This window comes from Notechis scutatus, chromosome 3, assembly GCF_049901735.1.
Source record: "Notechis scutatus isolate UNSWTSFEM ecotype Mainland chromosome 3, rNotScu1.2, whole genome shotgun sequence".
NCBI lineage: Eukaryota > Metazoa > Chordata > Lepidosauria > Squamata > Elapidae > Notechis > Notechis scutatus.
The window spans coordinates 21,674,449-21,694,730 of NC_142011.1; the positions used below are offsets into that span (position 1 = coordinate 21,674,449).

The 20,282-nt window shown below is 38.5% G+C and overlaps 1 protein-coding gene across 3 annotated transcripts in view; it reads left to right on the forward strand.

Moving 5' to 3' along the window:
- The window catches only part of RIPOR3 (RIPOR family member 3), a 123,886-nt gene that overhangs the window by 25,298 nt on the left and 78,306 nt on the right, over window positions 1-20,282 (forward strand). Inside the window, exon 1 of one of the 3 annotated variants that reach the window (XM_087959287.1) lies at window positions 17,450-17,502. The exons of the other annotated variants lie outside the window; for them this stretch is intronic. The gene's annotated coding sequence lies outside the window, so the exon portion shown is untranslated. Of the gene's footprint in view, window positions 1-17,449; window positions 17,503-20,282 lie in introns of those variants that run through there. 3 annotated transcript variants of the gene reach the window in all.

Below are 20,282 nucleotides of genomic sequence, written 5' to 3' on the forward strand. Positions count from 1 at the left end.
TTAAGTAGGCCAATGGGTTAAATTAGTACAAGGTATAATTTTAGAGGGGTGTGAAAATCAGCAAAATAAAATTCAATCTTTGACTTGGTTTGAACTTCAATTTGGAAAATCAGTCCAATTATATTCAGTTGTCTGAACTGATTTGTGAAACAAAATTTATTGAAACTGAATTTTTGAACTGGGTGTAGAACTTTCTTGAAACTGCTGAAACCCTTTCAGCAGTTCCTACACCCATTTGCAGTAATCAGGTGACTCTGAGGGCACAGATAAACCTCCAAGTGGCCTCAATGATTCTCAGAGAGAGTACTAACAACCGGATGACTGTAAGGAATATAAATCCTTCCATTCTCCATGATTCAGTCAGAACTGAAGAAGCTTCTTGGATGAGAAGTGAAATATCTTCAAGGAAAAAAACAAAGAACATTCAGTTGCCTTTTGAAAAACCATGACCTGGATGACTGAGAATCTCCACAGGCATATACTTTCCCCTTGGAGTCTTAACTTCAAAGTTAAAGAGGGGATAGAAATAAGGTATCCCAGATACATAACTTTCATAGGCAATAAAAGTAGCACAGACAGTAGTACAGCTTTCCCCAATCCAAGTATATTAGAGATACAACTTCCAGAATTCCAGACACATTAGAAAAAGATGCATATGCAAAGATGCCTTTGGAATTATTGAACATAAGATATTCATGCATCTCGTGCATACATCAGAACTACTGCTATTTAAATTTGCAACTGCAAGGATTGAGATTTACACTATGTTATAAAAGTGAACTTTTATAAAAAAGATGTACTGTTGGTATATGACACCAGACAAATTATCTAGAAGGTATAATAGCACTTCAAATCTATGTTGGAAATGTGAACAAGAAGGGACATTTTATTATGTTTAGTGGACATGCAAAGAAGCTGTAAGAGTTTGGGTTCAAATGCATACACTGATTCATAGGATATTAAAGATTAATACACAACTGAAACCAGAAGTTTTCTTCTTGGGATTGATAGATAATAGTTGGAAAAATGTAGATCTTTATACTCGCAGTATGTCTTGTCTGCAAGATCTTTTGTGGTGGGTTGATGTAAATGGAGAAAGTTGATCCCTCAGATAGCTTGGTCCAGTGGTGGGATTCAATTTTTTTTACTACTGGTTCTGTGGGCATGGCTTGGTGGACATGGCAGAGGAAGGATACTGTAAAATTTCCAGTCAGAGGTGATATTTGCCAGTTCTCTGAACTACTCAAAATTTCCACTGCTGGTTGTCCAGAACTGGTCAGAACCTGCTGAATACCACCTCTGGCTTGGTCCCATGTCACGAAGGACATTTTGCATTCTTTGTCTTTTCTTTCTTTCTTTCTTTTTTCTTTCTTTTTTCTATTTTGGCTTGTAATAATTTTTGACTCCTTTTTTTTTAAACCTCTCAATAAATTTAAAAATTACAATTGCAAGATTGTGTTCAATTTTCATAAACATGGAGCCATGACATATTCTGCAAAATATTATAATAATATTGTTATAATTTCTTGGTACAAATTTCTTTGCGATGTATGGGTTCAGGTTTTCTTGGCAAAGAATGCATATTAAATAAGACTGGGTTATTGATAAAACTTTATTCATGGTATGAGACCAAATTAGAACATCAGTGCAAGTTCTAAAAAAAATAGTAAAATATGATAAAATTCAAATAAAGTATATAACATGGTAATACATTATAAAGTTCCATAGGTAGTGTAGAAGATAAAATAATATGGCTACCTTCAGATTCTCTTTTAAATAGTCTGATATATGGTGTACAAAGGATAAATGTAATAGCATTAGATGTATTATAACAAAAGTTCTGCAGGCTCTGTTAAATTAATCCCCTAATAGAAATAGCAGTTGCACAAAACTTGGCTTTGTTCTTGGATACAGCAGGAACTATTTCAGACAAGAAAAACAAAATTTACAGAACTTGAACTAAATACCTAATTAAAACTAAAATTGGTATATTATGTAGACATACAATTCTGAGTATATAAAACTTGGTTGCTATGTTGCAACCCACATTGGCCTGTGCTAGATATGTGAGGTCATCGCTACATTTTGTGCTGAAGCATGGGCTTTGAGCAGGATTTTTTTTGGGGGGGGGGTCTTTTTTGAAAGTATGCTTTTGAATTTGCTAATTAGTTTTTGCTGTGCATTTTCTATTAAGTCTCTTCCTCTGTCGCTCACTCTTCCCCCCCACCTGCAGCAGTGATGGCACTGTAATTTCATGGCTGAAAACCTTTAGCTTGTCCAGAGAATGGGCTAATAGTTAGGTCCAGGGGTGGGATTCTATCAGTTTGCACCTATTCGCTAGAACCGGTTGTTAACATTCTAAGCAGTTCGGAGAACTGGTTGTTAGAAAAAATTACTGGCCTAATCCTGTAAGGAATGCAGGAAGGAAACATTCTGGTGTTGCTTACAGAAACTGCCTCTTCATTAACCCTTATTACATTCTTGGCAGGACTAGACTTCCTGTCTCAGGAACTTCTCTGGAGTTTTTTTTCCCTTCCTTTGGTGGTACTTTGCTTGTGTGGAGTGACCATTCAAAGTTACAATGGCACTGAAAAAAAGTGACTGATGACCATTTTTCACACTTACGACTGTCGCAGCATCCCTGCAGTCATGAGAGGCCAGGAGAGGAGATGCATGCCTCGATGTGAGTGACATAGAGTTGACCACACCCAGCCAATAACATGACCACCAAGCCATGTCCACTCAGTCACATGACTACCAAGCCACCTACCACCTAAGCCACACCCACAGAACCGGTTGTTAAAAATTTTGAATCCCACCCCTGGTTAGGTCCATGCCAAAAGAGTGTTCTGTTGACAAGCAATATGGCTAAGTGGGAGGATGGAGAGAGAGGGAAAGAGTGATGACACTCAGAATAGCCATAACTGAACAGCGTTTGAGGGTAGTTGCCCCCTTAGTTTTTAAAAACTTTCCCCCCCCAATTTTTAACTTTTGCAAGTTTTTATAGTTTGTCCAGCTTTCCATATATAGCCCCATTTGGGTTACATAGCAATTTACCCTTTTCTCTTTAATACGAATAAATAGTGCTACTTAATACCATTCTACTACAGTGAATGTATGTGATATGTATTTACTCAAAAGTTTCCAGATATCTGTACTATTAAAACTTTTTTTTTTTTTGTATTTTGTAGCCTTCAATTGGGGCATCATAGAATACCCATTTTTGAATCAATGTACTTCAGTTGGGCTAATTTACAGAATGTGTCCAAAATTCCAGAGCCCTGACGCCTGTAGGATTGGGATTTGGCTAATTCCCTCTAATCTCTGCACTCAATCAACTGGTAGCAAGGCCCAATGGATGAGACATCATTGGCTGCTTTGGAACCAAGGCTGAAACTTGAAATCTCTTAATAGCAATAACTGGTGAGAAAAGAACAAGGGAGTACTCGGATTGTGCCATTTCCCCTCCCTCCACGACTCTGAGGAGAGCCCCAAACTCCCCTTCAGCCTCATAGACTGCCTGCCACTTGGTTTCTGGGAAGAAATAAAGGGAGCTGCAAACCTCATGGAAAATTGCAACTGTGCTTCTTAGCTCCCTGTTATGGCATGAACACAAGGACTCCCTTCCTTCCAGAGAAGCTCACCTGTCTACAGCTGGCATGGCCCCAGTCAGCCCTACCTTGCTGTACTGCCACTGAAGTCTCTTAAATGACAAGCATTACAGTTTACACCAGGCAATTTGGGGATGGGGAAAGTTTGTGTAGTCTATTTTTTCCCCTTTGTGATACAATGGTACGTTTCTTGTGTTGCTGTATGGACTGCCCAGAGGACACATAAAGAAATTAGGTGTGATACCCCAAATCTCAATGAATGGGCTATGGGTGAGCTAAATAGGGAATAATCTTGTGACCATTGCTTCTTGGACTCAAATTGCATGGGAAGAACAGGACTGCTTCACAACTAAAGCAGTCTATCATTCCAGCAGCATGCTTGGAAATGCATGTTATGCTTGAATGTGGTGCTCAGCTTTGCACGTAGTAATTCTCAACTGAGTTTTTTTTTAAAAAAAACCCATAAGGAAATCAATGGTGATCAAAGGAGTTTACAACTTTTGCAGTAATGATGAAAATGATGTTACGATGTGTGCTGCAGATTCTGTCCTCTTTTGAGTGTGTCTGACATTGTGAGAAGTTCTGGAAGTTGCATTACAAAGCTATGATACTAATATCAGTCTGAACTTTTTGCTGCCTTCCCATAGACACTGCAGGTTTAAAGCCTATAAATTAATAAAATTAGGTAGAGATGGAAGCTTAGCAAAAGCCAAGGAATTCTTGCTGTATTGGAGACCCAGGTTCTGGTCTTTAAGTTCATGAGATAAAGCTTTAGAAATAGAAAACAGGGTACCCAATGCTCAGAACTCGTATATAGCAATAGCACTTAGAGTTAGATACTGCTTCACAGTGCTTTACAGCCCTCTTTAAGCAGTTTACAGAGTCAGCATAACTGCCCCCAACAATCTGGGTCCTCATTTTACTGACCTTGGAAAGATGGAAGGCTGAGTCAACCTTGAGCCAATCAGAATTGAACTCCAGGCTGTGGGCACAGTTAGCCTGCAATGTTGCATTTTAACCCCTGTGCCACCAGGGCTCTTCGATATAGCTTTATTGTACATAGCTTTATATTGGCATTATATTGTAATGCATTAAAGCAAAACCATGGCTTGTTTTACCAGAATTGAATGAACAACACTTTACATAATACTTTCAGTGTTATGATTTAGGCCATCATTTGAAAACATGCTAACTTTCTTTTACACTGTACTAAGCTACACTGTACTACTATGATGTTTGTATAGTCTCCCAGGGTGTTACTAGATCTTTATGCACTGTCAAAGAGGTTATTTTCTTAGATTTGTATGAATCCCCCTATCTTTGAATCAAAATCACACCATTTATTTCACAGAAATGTGCTTGCTTAAATTGCACAGACTCTCCTCATGCAGGATTCCCTGAAGAAGGCTGTGAATTTGGAAACTCCCAACAGAACAAAGTCCAATATCACGAAACAGCTTGATGCAGAGGAAAAACTGACAATGCTTAAATTTAAAATGAAATGTGCAGTCATGCGCTCACATTTTCAGTGTCTGGCAAACAGTAACTGATCATATTTAAGTTGTCTATTGCTGAAGCTTGGTTATTTGTAATAGAAAAAGAGGCACATCCTTCTTAATGGAAGCATAATAGTTTCCAAGATGTTAAATTGTTGAATAGGATTCCATATGGTTTCAGGGCCAAGCTATATATTATATATTATTTGTAGATATTTCTGAATCATCTGCCATAGCTCTTTATCCCCTAGAAGATGAAAATTTGAGACAGGGGTGATCTAAAATGCAGAAACAATGGGAGAGGGATTCAAAACTGCAGATTTTTATTTATTTATTTATTTGATTTGTCAATCAAATCAATAGGTATAAGTATAAACATAGTTATGAATACATGAAATGGATTCCCCACACCCATAAGTGATTTCCCTTCTGGGATTCTAATTGTGGTTTTGGTTCCCATTTCACCCCCTCCTGCGACTATTGCCTTAATCAGGGATCCCCAACCTTTTCGACGCCGTGGCCCGGTTCCGGCGTCAGCTGGGCGCCGCGGCCCGGTTCCGGCGTCAGCTGGGCGCCGCCATCTTTTTTGACGAAAAATCACTTCCGGTGACGTCACGAAGTGATTTTTCATCAAAAATGGGCGCCAGCGCTTCTGGTGAGCTTTTTCGGGTAGAAATGGCTTTCACCCGGAAAAGCTCACCGAAGCGCTGGCGCCGCCATCTTTTTTGACGAAAAATTGCTTTTTTTACCAAAAAAAGATGGCGGCGCCCAGCAACCAGCGGCCCGGTAAGGCTTGTTCCGCGGCCCGGTACCGGTCCGCGGACCGGCGGTTGGGGACCCCTGGCCTTAATTATACAATCATTTCTATCCTGTCTTTTCAACCCCAAATTACTCCTCTTTCCTTCTCAGTTGGCTCTCAGTATTCCATTAGTATAGTATCACTATGGTAGAAAAAAGGACACACATATTCTTAGCAGGATTGCTTTTTTAAAAAGAACAACCATTTTTGATAATCATTGTATCTCTTGTATATGCACGAACCCAAGGATGTTCACCATTTTCAGTCCTGGGGTTTTAAAGGAAACAAACAGGCTAGTACCACTGGCAGCCTTTAAAACTAAAGTAAGGATTTTTTTTCAAAAAAAAAAAAAAAACTAAACTAAAGTAAGGATTATGGATTATGGAGTTTTCAGAGTTTTTAACACTTGACATTGGCACAGAATGCTTTGGAAAAATCCTATTCTGGTCTTAAATCATCAAAACAAAAGTAAATAAAATATCTGATGCAAAGTTTGAGTAGCGATGCTTCCAATAATTTTACAAAACAGACATCAATTTTCTAAACAGTAAGGACTAGAGCACTGGCTTGGATTCCTGTAATATACTGACTGGCTTGTCTTGAAGTCAAATTCAGAACAATCAGTCATTGTATCTATGTATCAATTTTTATACTGTTTTGTTTACAGTAACAGCAACCAATGGCCTCTTGATGTGAAATGAATGATTCCAGTCCATTTTCATTTTAGTGATTCCCAGAATATCAGTATTCATTCTTTGACATTTCTGCTCTGTCAACACCAAATTTTACCAGGATGATGATTTTAATATCCCATATACTAATCTTACATACATCTAAGAGTGCAGTGGTTAGAATGCAGTACTGCAGGCTACTTCTGCTGATCACTGGCTGCCAGCAGTTTGGCATTTTGGGTCTCACCAGGCTCAAGGTTGACTCAGCCTTCCATCCTTCTGAGGTTGGAAAAATGAGGACCCAGATTGTTGGGGGCAATAGGCTGACTCTGTAAATTGCTTAGAGGGGCTGTAAAGCACTGTGAAGTGGTATATAAGTGCTATTGTTATTGGTATGGATATTTTCAGTCATCCAGCCCATGGTTGTCCCAAAGGTGCTTTTTCAAAAGGCAACTGGACTGTCTTTGTTTTTCTTTCAAGACCTTTTGCTTCTCATCCAAGAAGTGTCTTCTGACCAAGAAGCGAAACATCTTTAAGAAAAAACAAAGGAAGTCCAGTTGCCTTTTAAAGAAGCACCTTTGGGGCAATCTTACCTACCTTCTCACCATTGAGGTTTCCTCTTGCCTCTAACCACAATAACAGCTAAATGGTGTTCCCAGTAAATCCTTATGAGTAGCTCATTAGATATGTTCTTATTTTGGAGGCTAATCTTCCAGTATATTAACATTATCCTAGTTATGAATAGGCATTGGATTTTATTGGCAGAATAATGGAAGTGGGTTGCTATTTTATTCTCCAGTGGGTTATATTTTCTCAAATCTCTAATTTATTATCATAGTCAGTGCACAGTTCCAACATATCCTAAGGATGTGCAAGCTCCTTTAGCACTATCAGGCAACATTGATTTTTTAAAATTTATTTCCCTGTCATCTCTGTTTCTTGGACCATTTCAGCAGTTGATTTAGATCATTTATCTGAATATCATCTCCAATGTGAGTATCAAACTTTGAGCAGGCATTTTATCAGCTCTTAAGAGCTATAAGTTAGGCAATCGACCCTGAGAATTGTACTTAAACAACTCTATTAGGAAATTAAAGGAATGTATTTTGTTATCTACACACATTATTCTGTCAATATCTTGTTGGCTAGAAGTTGTGGGAACCACATTAACCTGGTTCACACACTGTATTCATCCACGGTTTGCTAATCCACAATTTGCTGAATGAGCCATAATTGACTGAATTCATTGTGATAGAAACAATGTTCTCTAAAGGAAACCCATATAGGTAGTCCTCAACTTACAATAGTTCATTTAGTAACTGTTGTAGTTACCACAGCATTGAAAATGTGGTCACTTTTAAATTATGGTCATTTTTCACACTTACAACCACTGCAGCATCCCTATGGTCACATGATCAAAATTCAGATGCTTGGCAGTTGGTTCACATTTATGACGATTGCAGTGTCCTGGGGTCATATGATCCCGTTTTGTGACCTTCTAACAAACAAACTCAACGAGGATGCCAAATTCATTTAACAACTGTGTTACTAACTCAACATTTGCAATAATTCACTTACCAACAGTGGCACAAAAAGTTGTAAAATGTTTCACAAATGATTCACTTAGCAACATAAATTTTGGGCTAAACTGTAGTCATATGTTGAGGTGGCACATAAATCGAATCAATGAATTTATAAACAAATAAATAAATAGATTAGAGACATCCAGAAAACTGGTTTTCTTTATTAAGCTAACAAACAAAGAAATAGTGATTACCAGACTTGCAGAAAGCAATGCCAAGAAGCCTGTTATTGGGTGACGGTAGATCTGGCATAGATTATGTTACATTCTTAGGGATACAGTCTAACTGAATAATTGTTTGACAGTTATCTAATAAGGTAGCAGAAGGTGCAGGCTTATTCAGAGAAGAAAAATTGTACCACATTAGCAAATAGCTTATCAGATGCATGGATATCAAGTAAATTACCATTTCAGGTTATTGTTAACAATTGTCCTCTTATTTTCTAAATTTTGCAAATCCTGAATGAGTTTATCTTTATCCTTGAGTAAATCAGCCTAATTGGAGGACAGCTGACCTAAATATCAAAACTTCCTTTAGATATAGAAAGGATGTTACATAGTAAAAAATGTGAATTTGGCTAATGTCATGAAGATTTGCTACTTTCATGGGAGTTCGACCTCGCTTATGTACGAGGCAAGAAAAATCGTGCATTGCAAAAAAGCAGTTTTATATAGGGTTGCAAATAATTACTCTTCCAAGTTCTAGGCAGTTCACAATGCTTATTGGGGATCGCTTCAAATGCTACTAGAATACTACAGTTTAGAATATGATTCTACAAACTACAATACCAACAAATTTATATAAATAAAAACCAATAGAAACACCTGCGAATAAATCATATTTATTTGTGAATCGAGCTCTTCATTCAAGGCAGGGCATTTGCCTCTGACATGATGGTTTCAAGTTGCAATTGAAGAAAAAGGAATCAATAAACTTCAAACATTTAACGAGTAACTAGATAATTCCAGTTTAATGTTAGTGCAAGTATCATCACAAGAATGCCATCAGTAAACAAAGAACGTTGATTCCAAATATCATAGTTTCGGAATGTTTATGTAACAAAATCTCTTGTTAGGGTGACTTTGCCATGGACGTTGACAGTCTTTTTAAAGAATGCTTAAGGGCAGAGGTTAAATGCAGAGTTTATTTTCCCAGTAGATTTAACTCTGCAGTGAAAATTAAGGACTGGAACTTAATTAGCCCAAGAATTAGGTATTTTGATCATCACAGTGATTCAGTTCTTTTTTTTCCCAGTGAGATATCATTTTTAGTGCATTCCACATTGCTGTGGAAAATCTGAATGTGAGAAAGAATCAGGAAACTGTCCCACACAACCTGCATTCAAGTTGATGGGAATATCTGCAAGTAAATAATGTTAAAGGGAAATAAAGGGAAAGAGAGATGAAGAAAAGCTATCTCTTCCCTCAGGGAGAGGATGAGTTGAAAGTAGAATTTGATACTAGTAAATCTTTGAATACTTTGTCAATCAGTCAATCAGGAAGAACTTTCTGATATTGTTTATCATTAGTAGCAGATCTCCCCTCCCTTCTAGTTATGGATTTTGAAATAATCAGGAGAAGGATGATTTATTCAACAGTCTTATAGCTGTCCCAAAAGTGGTTTTTCAAAAGGCAACTGGAGTTTGTTTCTCTTTGAAGATATTTCTCTTATTATCCAAGAGGCTTCTTCAATTCTGAACATGCTTCTTGGATGAGAAGCAAAATGCCTTCAAAGAAAAACAAAGTCCATTTGCCTTTTGAAAAACTACCTTTGGGAAAACTATAGTTTAATTAATGACTATTGAATATTCAATGATTTATTGAATAAATCATTGCTTTCTAAGTTAATACAAAACAAACTGTATTTGTTTGTGATTGTTAACAAGTAATGTTATAGATATTAGAGTTTTACAATAAGATGTGCCCACTTCTGCCATGTGACAGTTCCCAAGGATCTGTTTGCTTCCAGCAATCTAGAGAAATCTCATACTGACTCACAATGAAAACAGCTATAATCAAGACCTTCCTCAGCTTCCTCCAGAGTAGGACCATCCTTCTTTCTGGGCAAACTCAGTCCTGTTTTCCCCAAGTCTGTCCAGGACACTTGACAATCCTAATGTCTTTGGGAATATGCTGATATTTTAATGCATCGAGGTAGTTAACTGAATTCAATATTATTTGAACTCATAATTTAAAGGAAGAAAGAAAATGGTCTCAGAATAGTTGAGAGGCAGGCTACACGTCGCCTGCCCCATAAAAAGTTTTGCTTGTTGAGCCCAGAAAATATACGGTTCAAAAATAAATGCAAAGGAAGAATGGCATGCTGTTACTAAGGAGAAAGTTAGATGATTTAGTGAATACGTTGTAGTCCTTCTTTTTGTTTCTTAAAGCAATAAAAATAAAGGAGGGCACCAGGTTGGGGAATGCTTTTTATATAGGTTGGAACCAAGGCATAAACTCAGGGAAGTTATTAGAATAAACCTCTTTTCCAGCAGAGATCCAGGGAATGCATTTCAGGAACTCAACACTCTGGTCAAGGCTGCTCCATTTAGGGTATTAGAGTTGCTGTGGAGTACATTAAAATCCACAAGCTGGGTCATGTGACTCGAGGATAGCTGTGAGCCACTTTATTTCTGAAAGAAGCATTTGTTGGGAGCTCAGCAGAATACTTACTTTATCATCCAGCTTGCCTTCGCTAAATATGGGACACTGGAACGCTTGTTTCTGCTGCTGGAAGCAAAGAGAAAATTCGTGGCGAGGCCCATTCATACATGTGCTCTCCAGTCTACAGTAAAGAAATGTCTTGTGGTATCTTTACTAACTGTTTGGAATAAGCAGGGAGAGGAAAAGTACAGGCAGCTTCCAGAATATGGAACTCCTGTTTTTCTTAAAAAGAAAAAGAAATGTCAACCAGGCATTAACCATCTCAGGCTGAGCCTATACCTCTTATTTAAATAAGATTGTAGAATCAGCAGGTGAAGCTCTTTGAGATACGCAAAATTATGTATTGTTTGTGGCAAATCAAAGCATTTAAAACAACCCAACTGAGCAGGTGTAGTAAAGATCATGGAGGATCAAGCTGATCTTTCCTACTGTTCAAGGACAGAGCAAGGATAAGTGAAATAAGTAGGGTAGGTCAAGGGTGTTCTAATGTGACATCTGTTGTCTTGACCTGCATGCTATAAAGCAATGTTTCTCAACCTTGGCAACTTTAAGATGTGTGGACTTCAACTCCAAGAATTCTCCAGCAGGCAAGCTGACTGGGGGATTCTGGGAGTTGAAGTCCACACATCTTAAAGTTGTTACATTTGAAAAACACTGTTTTAATGTGGGGCGTGTAATACGACATCAGTGCTCAACTACTTATCAGTGACCGTAGGTATGCTGACTTGTACTTTAGTTCATTTCAAAATTGCTGTTCTAAATTAATTTTTAAAAGATTATTTTATTTAAAAAGTGCTTGAGTAGTTGGTGTGCTACAAAGCAAAATACCAAACAAAAGCATTCTTAGAAAATGAAATTGTGGGTGATTGATGGCCAGCACTTTGACTTTTAACATATGAATATTTATAATTAGGCAGCCCTTCCCTGTAGATATTTTCTGAGAGTATCTGTAAGATGATCTCAAAATTCCACATATCTCCTGAGTCCCTGAAAATTGAAGACCACTGATCCTGAGTTTGCAGGATGGCATTTTTACTGGTTGATGGAATGAATGGATGTTGGAAACCAGTGAAGCCAATCTTTATCAGTATTAGCAATAGCAATAGCACTTAGACTTATATACCACTTCTCAGTGGTTCACAGCCCCCTCTAAATGTTTTATGGAGTCAGTATATTGTCCCAACAATCTAGGTCCTCATTTTACTGACCTTGGAAGGATAGAAGGCTGAGTCACTCTTGCGCTGGTCAGGATCGAACTGTGGACAGTCTACAGAGTTAACCTCCAGTACTGCATTCTTACCACTGAGCCATCACCATATTAAACTTGAGACACTTGCACACCAATTATGGTGATACTTGCTCCAAACTAATATTAATTATTATTTAAAAATATTTCAATGCCAGCTGTCACCAAAAATGGTTCCAAAACTATGGGCAGAGTGAATAATAGTACCCTTGCATTATTAGGCAATCTCTTTTTTTTAAAAAAAAATGTTGTTTATCTTATTTATATACATGTTTAAGAAGCTCAAAGTGAAGGGCCTTGATGCTCTCTGAGCTTGGTTGTTTTCTTGCAGATGTTTCATTACCCAAACTGGGTTCCATCATCAGTCCTGCAGCTAGGGAACAGCACCAGTGCTGCATCAGAGCACAGATGATGTTACCTTGCTTGGGTAATAAAATGTCTGCAAGAAAACAACCAAATTCAGAGAGTACCAAAGACCTCTCATTTCAACCCTGTGTTACCAATATTCCCTTTTATTGGTAGCTGAAAGTGAGTCATGGGATTCTCGCCCACCCTGATTATAATCTGACATCAAACCTGCAAGGAAGGTTAGATAATACAGTATGCAGATAATACATTTTATCTGGCTGTAGCCAATGTGCTTCGGGTTCAGAGTGCTTTTGAACGTGTGCCTTTTCAGTCCAGTAACTGATCCAAGAGTCTTATTCTAGCTAGTCCGCCACATTGGCTCTTCTGTTTCCAAGTTTGGGTAGCACATTAAATTGATCCCAGAAGGTGTTCTGAAGTGCACTGCCAGAGATTCTATCCCTGTGCCCAGATTTTCTTTGTAGGACAGGCTATAAAATGAGATGCGCATGTGTTTTATTGTGTACCTTTGCTATCCCTAGAGGGAGGAAAAAAACTCTGCATCTTCCTCCCTGTGATTTTAAGTCCATTTCAATCAGTGCGGCTTGTCTTCTAATCTTGTCCTGTGCTTGGTTCAGATATGAATTATCTCCTCCAATTCAGTGAAGAGCCACATGCCAAAACAGCTAAAATGGACATTGTCCATGGCCATGTGTAGACAGATGGTTTGAAAACTTTGTTTATCCATTCTCTGAAGGGATTTAAAAAAGTTCCAGGAAATTTGTTCCACTGATATACTTTGCATTCTGCATTTGCAAAACAGTGCTATTTGCTCCTGTCTAGGACATGTTAAAATTTTCAACTTTCAATTTCCAAACATTAGGGGTGCTCAAAAGTATTTTGCTTACGTCAATATGATTTAAATATGCTTGGTAAGTAACTACCTAAATATAACTTTTTAACATTTTGTTTTATTGGGGTGATATCACCAGGAGAACTATTTTGGAAAATACGTGTAGTAGCCACACATGTTACTTATTGATTGTACCCAGTTGTAAAATTTTCATTGGGATAAGAGTTTTCCAACCTTGGTCACTTGAAGATGTGTGGATTTCAATGCCCAGAATTCCTTAGCTTGCATGGCATGCCTCATGGCTGGCTGTGGAATTTTGGGAATTAAAAGTCCATACAGCTTCTAGTAGCCAAGGTTGAGAAAATTTGTGCTGGGGTAGTGTGGGGAAAATAAGTGGTAGATAGCAACATCTGGCACAGTTTCCACGTGATGCCTTGAAAAGATGCTGAAGTGGGGTCGATACTTGCCCCAAATACCTCTCTATGGCTATTGCTTGATCCCCAATTGGGGCCTTAATTAAGCCAGAGGTGATAAATGTTTTTGATGCTCAGATTTAGCATATCCAGCCTAACTCTGCAAGTACATTTCAGGCAGCCATACATGCTTGCAGGTCTTTGAGAGGGAAATGCTTTTGAATAGAAGCCAGATTCTGATTTAATTGGGAGCAGGTATCACATGTTTCTGCATCAGTTTGAAGAAGGGAAATCAGATCCCACCCCGTCACCACTGCGTAAGCCTGAATCAAAACATGCTCCATTCAATAGAGTGTGTACATATTGCCAAAAGTAGCTCCGGGGTTGGATGTTAAGGATTAAATGCACAGCTCCTCTGCATTAGCTTAATTTTTGTGTGGGCTAGCACTAATGGAACAGGGCAAGGAAGAAGTGGCAAGGGAAGAATTCTACAACGTATGGGAATTTTTATATTTTAAAATGGGAGCATTGGCCATAGTGAACCAGTTAATGTATGATTATCATATTTGTCATACATAAGTAGATATTTCTTATCTTTCCTCTGCAAATACATTGGGGGCAGGAGGAGAGGAGATAAAATGATTACAGCTTTAAGTTACCACTTTCTTCTTATGGCATTACTGATAGAAAGCACTCATGTTAGACAGTAAAAAAATAGGCTCCCAGTTTTCTATTTGTATACTAACCTATAAGTGATTCTGAATTTTTTCCGACAGTATATACAGTACACAGATCATTATACCATGATTGAAAGGTTCTGCAGGCCACCAGATATAGGTAGTCTTTGATTTACATTGATTCACTTAATGACCGTCCAAGTTATAATGGAAACAGTACCATTATAACAGTCATTTAACAGATTAACAAATAATCAGAGTTGGAAGGGACCTTGTAGGTCATCTAGTCCAAAACCCCGCCCAAGCGGGAGACCTTGCATCATTTCTGACAAATAGCTGTCCAATCTTTTCTTGAAAGTCTCAAGTTATAACACTCCCACAACTTCTGAGGGCATGCTGTTCCATTGGTTGTAGGTATGGTCTTACTAAGGTTTTATAGAGTGGTATTAGTACCTCACTTGATCTTGATTGTATCCCTCTGTTAGCTTTTTTGGCTGCCGCTACATGCTGCTGGCTCATATTTAGGTGGTTGTCCACTAAGACTCCAAGATCCCTCTCACAGTTACTGCTGTTGAACCTGATTTCACCAAGTCTATATGTGTACTTTTGGTTTTTCTTGCTTCAGTGTAGGACTTTACTTTTCTCTACATTGAATTTCCTTTTGTTAGATACAGCCCAGTGTTCTAATCTGTCAAGATCCATCTGGATCTTGAGCCTATCTTCTTGAGTGTTAGCTGTTCCTGCCAGCTTAGTATCATCTGCAAATTTGGTAAGTTCCCCTTCTATTCCCTCATCTAAATTGCTAATGAAGATATTGAAAAGTACTGGACCTAAGATAAAACCTTGTGGAATCCCACTGCTTACTTTTACCTCCATGTAGAAGTAAACCCATTAAGGACTACTCCTTGAGTATGGTTTGTCAGCCAGTTGCGAGTCCATCTAGTGGTGGTGCTATCTATTCCACTTTTTTCTAGCTTACTAAGAAGTAGGTTGTGGTCTACTTTGTCGAATGCCTTGCTGAAATCTAAATATATTATGTCCACAGTATTTCGCTGGTCTACTAATTTAGTCACTGTGTTGAAGAATGAAATAAGATTGGTTTGGCATGATCTGTTTTTAATAAACCCGTGCTGACTGCTAGTTATTACTTTACTTGTTTCTAGATGTTGGCAGATCTGTTTTTTTATTATCTTTTCCAGTACCCTCCCAGATATTGATGATAGGCTGATTGGTCTATAGTTTCCTGGGTCTGTTTTTTTTCCTTTTTTGAAGATGGGAACCACATCAGCTCTTTTCCAGTCCTCTGGTAGTTCCCAGGTGCTTCAGGATTTTTGAAAGATATGGTGCAGTGATTCTGAGATGACCTCTGGCAGCTCCTTTAAAACTCTGGGATATAATCCATCAGGCCCTGGTGATTGTGTTCATCAAAATCAGACAGGTGTTCTCTTACTATTTTTTTTTTTGCTTATTTTAACTTTTATTTCTGGTCTGTCTTTTACAGTTATGTTTTTGGTGGGTTGAGCTATAGTTTCTTTCTGCATGAAGACCAATGCAAAGAATGAGTTAAGCAATTCTGTTTTCTCTCTGTTGCCTGTTACTTCCTTGCCGTCTTCTCTCTTTAGTGGACTGACTGTTTCCTTTATTTTTTTCTTGTTATTTCTATGTTGGAAGAAACATTTGTTATTATCTTTGTCTTTTGTTGCAGTATCCCCATGGACATGTGATCAAAATTTGAGTGCTTTGGCAACTGGTATGTATTTATGATGGTTGCAAATTCATGGGGTCATCTGCAACCTTTTTACAAGCTTCCAACAAGGAAATGAGTTGTTTAACAACCTGGCAAATAATAATAATAAAATCAGGTAACAACTGCCTTGCTTAGCAACAGAAATTCTGGTCCCATTTGTGGTTATAATTTGAGAACTACCAATAAGCACAGTATTTAAAGCCTTCCTTCTTTCCACGATGCTGTTAAAGTGTAGAATTTGTTAACAATAAAAGGGGATTAGACAAAGAGATTGTGGCGGGGAACGAGGAAATCAATAACAAATAGGCATACTACCTGTACCATAGGTTTAGGATTTTCAGTTCCTAAAACATGCAAGAGAAGGTTTTATTTACAATGTTCTTCAAATCTGGTTCATAGGAAAGAAGAAATATAATGCTGGACTGGATCCTCCTTTGCCTGATGCAACAGATTCTTAATTTTCCATACTTCCCCTCTCTGAAGTGTTGTATGAAATTTCATGAAGTTATGTGCTGCAGTATTAATTTTCATTTGCTACTGAAATTAGTCTCTGACCCATGCTTTTTTGGATTAACTACAAATTGTTTCTTTTTAAGGATAATTCCCAAGGCTATTTTCAAGACAAAGTGCCAAACTGAAAGTAAGAGGTTTCCTTCCTTCCTTCCTTCCTTCCTTCCTTCCTTCCTTCCTTCCTTCCTTCCTTCCTTCCTTCCTTCCTTCCTTCCTCCCTCCCTTCCTCCCTCCCTCCCTCCCTCCCTCCCTTCCTCCCTTCCTCCCTTCCCTTCCTTTCCCTTCCTTTCCCTTCCCTTCCTTCCAAATTTGTCAAAATATCTTTGGATTCTCACGTCTTAATGGCTGAATTTGCATAGAGTATCAATGCACAAAGTTGTCAAGTGAAAAACTCAGTACTACACAAGGATGCTTCCGAAACAAATTACCCTACTAATAACAATGCAACATGGCACATGATACTTGATACACGGGATTGTATTTTTATTCAGTGATCTCTCCATGCATAGGTTAGTCTACCAGTGGTGTGTGGAATAAAATTTGGGAATGCTCTGAGAGGTCCTACTGTAGATTATTAAGTAGTGGTGTATGAACCCAGCCATTAGGAATCATAAAGCAGGGTTGGGTGCAATGAGTCAGGCAGGATATTATAGCTTGTTCAATAAACCATGACTGAGCTAAACTATGGCTTTGTGCAATGGGTGAATCAGCCACTACCTGTCTAAAACCATCAAAAGTGATGTGAGATTACACATATTTTTTCCCTCCCTTGTTCTGATCAAACAGGTTTTGCCAGTTTTTGGAAACAATGCTTGCATGAAGTACCCCATGAAACCAATCTACCTGAGTTGACACTTGGGATCCTTATGGGGAACCACTTTAAAGATGGTGAGGAAATAAAACAAACAGAAGTTCACAAGTATGCTTGCTCTGCTGGACCTATAATAATTTTTTGGGAGTATTAGGAGGGGTGGCGAAAACAAGTTGATTGAGAAATTCATTCAGTGGAGAAGAGGACAGTGATTCTCATGGGTAGAGTGTCATCTTTGTTCGATTATAAAGCAGCTAAGGAATGCGTCCTGTTTCCCCAGATTATGTTTTCATAATCTCTCCAGCAAACTACAGTCATCTTGACATTCCGTGCTGCAGTTTGTATTCCCACGGGAGCAGAATTATTTCTAGGGACTTTTTTTTCACTAGACATGTTGATATTGCCAGTCAGGAAGTCATCCTCTTGAAACATCACTGGAGAATTTCTCCTTCCCTGAAGAAATGCCTAGAAATGGTCCTCTCCGATCTCTCTCCCCACAAGCTGGACGGAGGATTTTATCCCGCACTTCTGAGAATGTTTGGGCATTTTCAAGAGGACAGTGCCCTCCTCTTCCTCTGCATGTTTATAGAAGCAGAACTCCCACCATGGCCATTTTCTTAATGTTGCTCATGCAAATATTTGCCAGTTCACCCCATCTGCAGTCCTGGGGGCAAAAACCACAAGGCCAAGTCTTGTCCCGTGTCTTATTTTAATTGCTTGTTACGCAAGCAGTTGTCCCCTCCTTCCCCTCCCCATTATGTGGTTTGTTTACTTCAGCTGTAATGATTGCAATAATGGAATGTTTCTTCCCCCTCCCACCATGTTGCATCAAGAGGATTCGCAGGGCCTTGGGGAAATGTCCTGGTGCTGGCTCAGATGGATGGGCTGTCAGTCCCTCACGCTAATCTTCCACGTAGATCATGCTGAACTATGCACATCCTTGCAATGTTTTCATTATTTTTGCCAAACAAATTTGCTTTGAGTACACACACACACACACACACACACACCTACCTTATATGCATGCTATGTAAAAGGTTTCATTTCTTTTTCACTTACAATGAAATGAAAAGCAGCCTGGGGAACAGCTTTTCTCACCCTTGGCATCCTGACAATGTGTGGACTTCAACTCCCAGAATTTTACAGAATCCTGGGAGTGGAAATCCACACACCTTCAAGCTGCCAAGCTGAGATAAGGTAACCTTTATCATCACTTTTTCTGTGAACACAGTAGAACACTTTAAAAATGAAACTCTGATGCCTGCTCTCAAAAGAAAATAAATATATACACATACATATGATATATACATATGCTACATACACACACACACACACGCACACCCCACATCCCAATATGGATTAAATCACAGTCCATTTTGAATACATAGTGGGGGAAAAAAGAGTCTTGAGAGTTAGCAAGGTTGATACTCTGAGGTATGAAGCTATTACAGAATCGAATTGTTCTGAAGCAGTTATTGGCTCTTTGCCCACTCTTTATGTTGCTTTGCCCTTTCTGGTCCTTCTGCCATCCCATTGTGGTACCAAAAAAAGGCAGAACTGTATCAGATGAGTAGAAGAGTCACACGTGCATCAAAACAGCGCTAGTACATTTGGAAAGAAATGAAAGAGTCATTCTCTTCCCTTTGAACAATACAGCCAAAGACTAAATAAGCCAACGCTGTCACTTCTGACCCCCTAAACCAGCTAAGGGAAACAATTTTGATTGGAGGCATGTCCCCTTGGGACAGAATTGGATGGACTTTCCTGTTGTCCATCTTTTAATTACATCTGCAGCTGTCCAAGGTTGCTTTTCATGAGAGAACAAAGAACATACAATTGTTCCCTGCACCAACTGTCAGCATCAGAGACAGACAAATCTGTTCATTTCATGTGTCCATCAATTTTTTTTTCCAGCTTTAAGGACTCTTCAGATATGCTGGCCCTAGAGCAGGGGTATCAAACTCACATCGTCACAGCATTGTCACGTGACGTACCATGACTCCCCCCCCCTTTGCTAAACCAGATGCATGATGCATCTGGCCTGTGGGCATGAGTTTGACACCTCTGCCTTATGGGGTTTTTTTAACTATTGATTTTCTATTAAATACAATGCTTAGTGCTTTATTTAAACATCGTGTATTTAGTTTGCTTAACAATACCATTTACATTCTTAATCTCCACCCCCTTTACCACCAACCATTGGTAAAATAGATTCCATGATTGATAATATTCTACATCCTCTTTCTGCTTAATTTCCAATGTCAATCTATCCATTTCTGCAATCTAATAACTTCTTGCCTATTTCTTATAGAATAGAATAGAATAGAATAGAATAGAATAGAATAGAATAGAATAGAATAGAATAATAGAATAGAATTCTTTATTGGCCAAGTGTGATAGGACACACAAAGAATTTGTCTTGGTGCAAATGCTTTCAGTGTACATAAAAGAAAAGATACATTCGTCAAGAAACATCAGGTACAACACTTAATAATAGTCATAGGGTACAATAAGCAATCACATCATACTAGGAAACAGTCAATATAAATCGTAAGGATACAAGCGACAAAGTTCCAGTCATACAGTCACAAGTGAGAGGGGATGGGTGATAAGGACTGGTGAGAAGATTAATAGTAATAGCAGTGTAGACTTTGTAAATAGTTGAACAGTGTTGAGGGAATTATTTGTTTAGCTGAGTGATGGCGTTCAGGGAAAAACTGTCCTTGTGTCTAGTTGTTCTGGTGTGCGGTGCTCTATAGCGTCGTTTTGAGGGAAGAAGTTGAAACAGTTTATGTCCAGGATGTGAGGGGTCTGTAAATATTTTCACAGCCCTCTTTTTGACTCGTGCAGTATGCAG